The following is a 6,498-nucleotide window of genomic DNA, read 5'->3' as shown; positions in this document are numbered from 1 at the left end:
TCTTTAATTCTATCCTTTTATCAAAGGCATGAAATCTTAGTGAAGAAACAAACACTTCTGTGCTCAAAGTATTGAAATAGCGTGATAGCTTAGCCTCCAGTTGCCTCCACACCCCCTGGCCTGCTGCCTTCCAAAGGCAGACAGGAGCATTGCCCATGAGGCAGCACTGCAGAAGGGGTAACCAGATCACAGCTGCTCCCTCCTCCGCAGCTTGGTTCTGTGCCTCCCTTGTGGTGGCCTGGAGCAGCAGAAAATTTTGCTCAGCTGAGGCTGGAGTTTCTGCTCAGCATGTGCAAAGGGGTTTCTATTTATTTTTGAAAGAAGGCTTATAACATTATCATGTTGATGAAAGTTGACAGCTAGATCAATGCTTATTTTTGGTTGCTGATGCTTATAAAGTTACCATTTATGTTTGTTTTCACCTTTTAAGACCTGCAGGGGCTTTGTCTTTATTTTACTCCCCTGGTTTTCCAGTTAATTTCTGATGGATTTTGGAGTTTTCATATCCTGCTGCTTCCCGCTATCACTATAGCTACCTCCTTCCAGCAAATCGGTTTTCCAAAGCTTATTGCTGTTAGAGCATTTCAAAGCAAAGGCGGTTCATGAGCTTCATTTCATGACTTACATGGTACATGTGAAAGTCCTTTACGTAAAAAGTGATCAGAGATGTAATTTCACTTGAACAAACACATACTAGAACACATTTGTCCCTTTGTGGCTTTTACCTGAACCTTTTGGACCATAGAATGTTATTGACAAATTACGGGAAAAAAGGTGCTTGGAAAGGGCATACTAGTTTGAGCTGTTCATCAAACAGCTCCTGCAAAGCACCTTTGAGTCTCATTGACTCAAAGGAAAATGATGGTATCCAGAAAGGACTGGTTACCCTGTTGAGGTGTCATGCTTAAAAGCGCTGAGTAAACTCAGCATAGAGCCTTTGGGATCCAGTACGCTGACAGCTATTATGGTAGGAGACTGAGGATGCAGGTTAGACAGAAATAATCTTTGAGTTTTGTCTCCTTTTATACTAACAAAAAGAATGAAACGTAGAATCATTGTTTTAGTAACCAGACACCAGCTATTCCATCCTGCAGTCATATTGAGGATAGTGCCAATTTCTGAATACATTGTGGATTGTATCTTGATCTGTTACGTATTGAGTTGGCAAGTGACTGTTGTGGAAATGTGGTTCTCAAGAATTTTTCTTCTGGTGGACCAGAAAGCCTGCTGCGGAGCTTGTTGTGTACTGGGGTCATATCTGGCACGTTCGTGGGATGCTTCTGGAGGTATAGGCCATTTTCAGCGCATGAAATGGTGTTACGCATGGGTAGCTGTAGATCCGCTTGTAGGGTCTTGTGAATCAGAATTTGGAAACTACCGGCATAGTAACAGAACCAGTCTCCTACTGTGTACACAGTAAACTCGGAGCAGTGCAAGAAATGTCTACAGTGGCTGTGAGCAAAAATTTTTTTGTAGTTTGGAATCTTTGACCTCACAGATCTGTTCCCTCAGGTGAACTGTGAAGAAAGGAGATAGCAGAAAAAGGAAGAATTTGCTCTTGTCAAAAGACATTGTCACTCACTATTACAATTGCTAGTTCTATGTCTCTTGGTCTTACTACTGTTCTGTTTTAGTAAAGCGTGATAAAAAGTGTCATTAAAAGAACCCTGAAGAGCAGCAAATCCTTGGTAATTTCTAAAAGGCTTTATCCTAATCTCGAGCAATTTTTAATTCTGCCTTGCTCTGCCTAATTACAGATCCCTGCTTATCCTCCCCTGTGCTTCCCCCTTCATGACACTTGCTTTGCATCCCACAGTTTACGTGTATATGGGAGGCAGGATCTGTGTCTTCGCAGGAATCGCTCCTCTCATGCTTTGTAAGTAGAAAACATCACCTTAGTCAGAGCAAAGTAGTCGTGTACTTTGATGTCCTTGTCAAATTACTAATTGTAAGGTTTTAGTGTTTGAAATGGAGAGTTGCTTAACAGAAGACGGTGACCTCCCTGTCAGCAATACCTGAATACTGATGAGCTTATTCACTTCCCCTCTAAGGCAGTTGTAACAAGGGGAATAGAGGGTCGGTTAGATTTCACTATTAACAATAAATGGGGGTCAGATTATTTTGGGGTTTTTTAACAACTGTATTTTGTAACTACACAGAGGATGCCATCCAAAATGCCCTCTAAAATCTGCAGCAACTATTAATCCAGAATAGCAAACACAACAGAGTTTGTAAATGTTTAAATAATAGACCAGTCCTTGCCAGATACCCACATTAAAGAGTTCAGTAGTATTACATGACATCTTGTTTACGCAGGCTTTCCTGTTTGCAGGCCTTATCTCTTTATTGTGCTCACCATGGAACCTGAGAAATTGCCTGTGTCAATGCTTATGTGCATGAAAGCTATTTCTTAGGGGCTACGCTGCAGTGTGCTTGCCTGCCCTCGCTGAGCAGCTGGGACAGTGTGATTTCTTGGAGCATTACCTGAAGGGTAGGCACATTTCCCGAAACGGGTGCAGGGAGGGTCAGGAAGAACTCCAGTTCCTCCATCCACCCATCTCTTCTCTGGCCAGCACATCAGGGACGGAGCTGGTAGTGTCTAATTTGCCACGTTTATAGGCCAAACAGGAAATGGGAGAAACCGTGACTGAGGTGTGCCTTTGATTCATTGCTTTTGTGGTGGTAACAGCACCTGCCTCACCTACTGCCTGTCTGAAGTCAGTCTAAATAGTATCTTAGAGACAGCTCCGCTACTACATGTGCTTGGGAAAACTCATTGTGTGAGATTGCTAACCTAGGACTTGGGGGAGAGAGAGAGAGAGCGCGCGGCAGGTGACTCACTTTGGCCATGGAGAAATGACTGTATATGAAATGAAGGCTTATAATGAGTATTTTTGGATTAGAAATATTATCTAAGGCCTACAATGTATTTTCTAGTGCATGGGTCTGCAGATTAGACTGCAAGGATAGACTACAATGGTATCTTATCATTTATCCTAAGAATGTTAACAAACTGAACGTCTATGCAGATGCCTCTGATACAATGTTTTTAGCTTATCCTTGAGTGCTAATGTTCACAGATGACTTAGAAGTATATTTGCTTTGGTTCTGAAAGTAGAGCTATGGAATCTTTCAAAAATAAAAATGCTTTTTAGAGATTTATCAACATTATGTCTCAGTGGTTCAGGCAGCTCCGTGTTTGCTATAGGTATTTCACTTCCTCACCATATGTGCCAGAGAAGGCTACAGGTGTTAATGCAGGTGTTATTATTTTTAACAGGCTTCTCTCTCATTTTCTTCATAGCAACTTGTTCAGAAATGAATTTCATCAGTCCATAAAACAAAAAGGAAAACAGTGCATTTTGGAAAAAAAACAGTTTAGGGGTAAAGAAATTTGCCAATCAGAAGCTTCCTGTAGTGAGTAGTCAAATACTTTTGTAATGCGTGAGAAATAAATGATAATCTATTTGTGATTAGTTATATTGATTCATTGAAAACGGCATCACTCTTTGAGAGTTTGAGTGAACTGATCACAGGGCCCAACCATTTGTGAAAACCTGCTTTCTCAGAATTACTGAGTGATGCAGAAAAATTCCTTAGACTTGCTAATGAATGTAATGTGGTATTTGCAGTTACTGTTTTGAGCCAAATGCAACTTCTGGTGAAATCACTGGGGGACATGTGCAAGGACAGGTTACATATGTGAAGAGCCAAGACATCCTGGGCAGAGCTCAACACCTGGCTTATGTTATAGTCCCTGACCATATTCACTTAGTCTTAAAAACACACTTTATCTTCCTTGTCAGAGGAAACAAAGAACATGAAAACCTGCAAATGTTAATGTTAGTTTTGATTCTCATCTTGGAAGCTATTCCTTGGCATGTTGTTGTCCTCTATGCAACAGAGGAGGATCAAAGCCGTTTTGCAGCATAGGGAAATAGCAGAGAAAGCCAAGTTGATCACATACTTTGTAAAGCAAAATAAAATTATTTCTCTGGTACTTGCATTAATTTCTTTATAACCTATTCCATAGATGCTGACTTGAGAGACTGTTACCTATTAGTTTCTTGGGTTTTGGCTCAAGAAGTTTGAACACTAAAGAAGTACAGTTTCCAAATGAAACTGATGAAATCCTCCCTTAACCAGAAAGTATACATGTGGAAACTTTCCTGGAAAGCATCACCAGGTATGAAAATGCTACTTTATAGTAGCTGATAGTATAGCCATTTCTTACAGAGTTGCATTAATAGGATTTTTCCCACTAAAAATATTGCTGTGCTGAATTTTTACCATGTCTTAATGTGGGTATGTCGCAGAAAACAGTTGATTTTAAGATATTTAGCTGTTATGGTGGTGGCTCATCTGCATTACTAACACTTGTGCAAGCACTACTGTGGACCCCTGAACCTTCAGTATATGCCTCAGCATATTGCTAAGCTAGCAGATTGTCAGATTTGATACTCAGTGGTGGTGGTAGGTGGAGGCGGCTGACATTCATAAGGGCTTCTGGGACTTCTAGCAGAATGACTGAAGAGGAGTGTTGTACAAGGTATCTCCAGTTCAGGCGAGGTTTAGGTTTAACCTTTCCTGTTACACTCCTGACTCATCATGCCCAATACAGCAGTGGTTTAGTTCAGGAGCTGAATGACAGGCAGCTCAGATGCCCATACATCCGGGGTGGAGTGGACATCCGAGCTGTGGGACCAGTTTGTCAAAGACATACTGCTAGGGCTGTGATTTCAGTGTCTGCAGTCATTCACCTGGCATCACCCCAATTTGCTTTTTAGCGTCAGAACTTGTGTCCTGCTTGAAAAAGAATTTTTCTGTGTAATTTGTTCTTCTAGTGGACTGAACTTAAGATGATTGCTAAATACTCAGTTAGGCAAACCAGGAAATCCGTATCAAGTACCACTTAACATATTCGCATTTGAGAGAGGCAAGCGTTATGGTAATTAAACGCATGTGCAATAGCAAAATGATTCCTTGGCTTTTTCCATAAAAAGTCTTCAAATGAAGAGAAGTGCCGCTTGGGGATGCACTGTTCAATACATTTCCAGCAGCTGATCTATGCTAGGAGAGTTGCTGATACCTGTGAGATATGCTGCTTACACACAAAATTAATTCCAAAATATGCAATCATCAAATACACTGAGTAATATTCATGATCTGGTTGCATGTCGTGTACTCTGTAGTAACTGAATTTGTAGTAACAGGGTTCTTGATTTTCAAGCATTTCCAGTGTGTGTAGAAAGGAAGTGTAAGATCCACGTAAAAATAAACTCCACTGTAATAGTTTAGAGAAAGTGTATGTTCCTTGCATGTATTGGAGGTCCTGCATGAGCCACCAACACAGCAGGCGTGCAGGAGATCCAACCGACCCAAGAAGAGCTTGGCTTATCAAGTGTGTTCTCCAGTTGATGTACACATGCACAATATATCCCAACACTTCAAGAAGGCAAGCTGCGTGCGTGCTTTTTGCTATTTATGCATTGGACATGGTGTGAATTAATTGCAGCTGGTAAATCTACTGTCTTGCCTCTGAGAAAGTGGCAGGGTATGCAGAAATCCCAGATAAACCTTCAAAATCTTTATATTCCCTTTGAATAAGATTTCTAGGTGGGGAAAACAGAGGAGCATCTAGGAAAGTCTGGCCAGTAAGCCTGTTTTCATGGTGATTTCTCTTAGTGCAGATAACTTCAAAGTTGCAGAAATACCACAACTGGCGCAATCCCAGCAGCACAGAAGCACTAATCCACCTACCTGCCTGCCTCCGATGAGGCAGGCTGTCCTGTCTGAACTTTTCACGCTCAGCTATCGATTATCTTTCCAAATGCTAGTCCTCAGGATAAAAAAGGTGATGAATTAAGGCATTTCTGTCTCAGAACTCATGCTGCCAACATTTTAATTTTGTTAAGAAAGAGCCACCAATACAGTCCTGAAGCACAGAAAGAATAAAATTATAGATTCCATTAGAGATGCATTGCTTTTCTGTAAATGGAGGCTTTTTCCCTATTTTTTTTAATAGTCTAATCCTAAAGACATTGATATTTGTCAGTACGTTTCACTGTTATCTGCCATTTGTAGTCAAAGGAGAACCTAACACTTGCTAAAAAAGAAAAATCCACATACCATCACGGGTACCATTGTCACAGTGGTCTTCACATGCAAGCGAGTGAAAAGTTGGCAGTGTGTTTTCAATACGGGTGTATTTGTCATCACTTTACCTGCTTGTTAAATGTTTAAGACTACATAGTTATGGTCTTTTAATTCTTTTATAATCCTCTGGTGAGCAGCCTTATTATACCATCTTGGTCTTCAGTAACCTTACAGTTGTAGATTGGGAAACATCTGTGTAGATAATAGTGAGTTCATGTTGTACAGGAGTACTGGCAATAAACCTGTCCTCTCTTCTACAGTTGAAGATGGAAACTCTGAAAAATTTCAGAGCTTTTTATGCAACTAGTTCTTCCTGAAACTTTTAATATTGGGGGCAAGGGG

Source organism: Platalea leucorodia (genome assembly GCF_965183815.1).
Source record: "Platalea leucorodia genome assembly, chromosome: 10".
NCBI classification, from domain to species: Eukaryota; Metazoa; Chordata; class Aves; order Pelecaniformes; family Threskiornithidae; genus Platalea; species Platalea leucorodia.
Note: the sequence above shows the minus strand (reverse complement) of the source record.